The sequence below is a fragment of the Cucurbita pepo genome, chromosome LG03 (genome assembly GCF_002806865.2).
Source record: "Cucurbita pepo subsp. pepo cultivar mu-cu-16 chromosome LG03, ASM280686v2, whole genome shotgun sequence".
NCBI lineage: Eukaryota > Viridiplantae > Streptophyta > Magnoliopsida > Cucurbitales > Cucurbitaceae > Cucurbita > Cucurbita pepo.
This window is the reverse complement of record NC_036640.1, coordinates 7227005-7229890: the sequence shown is the minus strand read 5'-3', so window position 1 is coordinate 7229890 and position 2886 is coordinate 7227005.

Sequence of the window (2886 nt, the reverse complement as noted above, 5' to 3'; positions counted from 1 at the left end):
CACCCTAATCTTAACCGAGTTCTCTCATGCATATTTTTTTTAGGGAGATATTCTTATCGATCACCTAAACACGTAATCCATAATGGAAGTTTCACCTTAGTCATATTTGGAAACTGAATAGGTCTATTAAATTTTTAGGGTGGCAAGGTAGTTTAATGTGGACCTTTGGCTCCAAGCTGTTCTATTCTAACTCATTGAATCTTTCTTAGTCCGAGAGAACTAGGGTCTAGACCCTCTGACCGTTGGTCAAGATCCTTAGATGTTTAGTCTATTTGAGGCATCTTGACCTAGGTCATTATCTAGTCAACTTAACTGTCATAGAGAGACTTCGAGGCTCAACTAGATGGTGTAAAAAGGCAGGCAAATTTTTAGCAAAATAAAACAAAGAGAATTCAAAACATAATATACAATATATTTATATTATATCAAAATAGAGTTTATACATAAGTGGCTAAAACACAAAATAAGGAATGGACACAAAATACTTAAAAACAAAAGGGATTGAGGACGACGGGTGAGGCTTGCCTATAGCACGTGCTCCAAAGTCTGCTTTTGACCTCGACCAACTTTTTATTTACCTAAAAAAACATAGAAAATATGGAGTGAGTACAAAGACTCCGTAAGTAGCCTACTTGTAGGCTCTTAATCGTTTCCTCGATATGCTAGGTACTACACTTTTTATCTTATTCTTGTTTGTGCCATAAGTACTCACGCCTCTTGAAAATATTAATTTGAACTCTTCAAATTTATATATATATTCAATTTATTTTAACATATTTAATATATTAAATATTAATTTGAAACTTTCAAATTTTTCTATCCTTTAAATGGAACCTTTTAGTGTTAGTATCAGCTAACTAGAGGACCTTAGGTAGGTATACATTATATGTAACGACCCTAAATTTCCACATATCTAGAGTCACCACTAACGTCTCATGCTCATCTATAAAGCGGAAATATAAATCTTACATGAACATCATTTATAATGTAAACTTCAAAAACGTTTAAAACAACTTCTTCTCTGGAAAACACAGCCATGATCTTACATGTTTAAATACAAAATACTAAAGTTTAGAGAAAATAAAAACAAATAAAAGGTAATTTAAAACAATGGAATGAAAACACCCTATTCTAACTTAAAACTAATAATTTAAATATGAATCTATCCTATGCACGTGCCACAGTCTCTGCTCGCGATGCCGCCGTTCTTCCGTACAAGTGCGCCTTGCCCTTTACCTGAAAAATTATGTGGCACACGGCCTGAGTATTTCAAAGAATACTCAGTAAGTGGCCCCACTATAGGGGCCATGCAAATGCAAACACATGCAATCATGATTTAGGGACCTATCTCTAATCATCTTAGGGGTGGCCTCCAGTCTCGGACAAATTGGATGTGTAGTACTTCCCTACACACGACTCACACGTGCGAGTGTGAATCCCCAGGGCGCTCGCACACCCCCTGGACCCTCTGGTCAAGCTAATCTGTAGCGACGTCCGGAGGTCAGCGGAACCCCATAGTGTCATGCGCCTCATGAACACCCTCATCTGTGTGCGTTCGCACCTGTGCGCATTCGCGCTCATCATACGGTGCGCGTCTGCACTCATCATCTCTAGGGGAAGTAGCCCTATGCTTATGAACATACAATATGCATGAGGTCCCTCTAAATCCATCATAATGTCTCTTCTGACACAACCCTCTAGTCTCATCTCTTTGTTACTCTAGGTAACACATACTCGTGGATATTTATATTAATATCATTTTCACGCTCTTAGGGTTGTGTCCTATGTCGATCTAACGACATGATGCAATATGGCACTCATCATCATATAGCATGCTCAATATGGAAAACATCATCATATTAAGGTAAACGTCACGCAATTATCATACTCATCATATTGCCACAAAGTGCATCAAACATATCAAGTACGACATTCATCAAAATATATATATACTGAGCACATCATCAGGTATCATAACCCACACATCATCATAAGTCATACATCATCATAACTCATATACCGCATCATACGACATAGTTCATACAACATCGTAACTCATACAATTTTTAGCATATCCTATAGTAAGGTCACTTACCTGATTAGCTTATACGGTTGTCACCAATTTATCTTTAATAAAAGTTCGATTTTTTCCTTTGTATCCAAGCCAACCTATAAGAATCCATGGCATCAATTTCATGTTAAATTCTATAACTCTTACAAGGGTTCATGTGGTAAAGTTCATGCGAGCATTAAAGACTTTGCATAGATAAAGTCTTGGAACGTTATAATATACCTCTAAATGGATATACACATATTATATATATATTCTATTTACATATTCTATTTATATTTATATTAAGATTTCATTTTCTATTTTTTATTTCGATTGACTTCTCTTTTGTCTTTTGTCTTTTGATATTCTTTCTTTACTATGTTTTTTCTCTACCAATATTTAATCGATTCTTACTTAATCATATTGTTGGTCAATTCGGATCCATTCTTACTCCCAACTCTTCCCTTTTATTTTTGTCTTACTTTGTATTTTTTTATTTTCTATTCTGGCCTTCTCTATATTTTCTCTTTTAGTTCTTCGTGCCTTTTCTATTTTTTTTTTTACTCTGTATGTCTTCTATGCCTTCATATATATATATATATTTGTCTTTTCTTTTGATTTTGTTAACAGTACTTTGGCCTCTCTATGGTCATCTCTTTTTTTTTTTTTTTTATTCTAATTAATTCTTCTATTTTTTTTTCTTCCTTTAATTTTGTTAAAATCTAAAATTCACAGATAAATTTTCATTCCAAATCTTTCCTTTCTTCTTTCCTTTTTTTTTTGTATTCTAATTAATTCTTCTATTTTTTTTTCTTCCTTTAATTTTGTTAAAA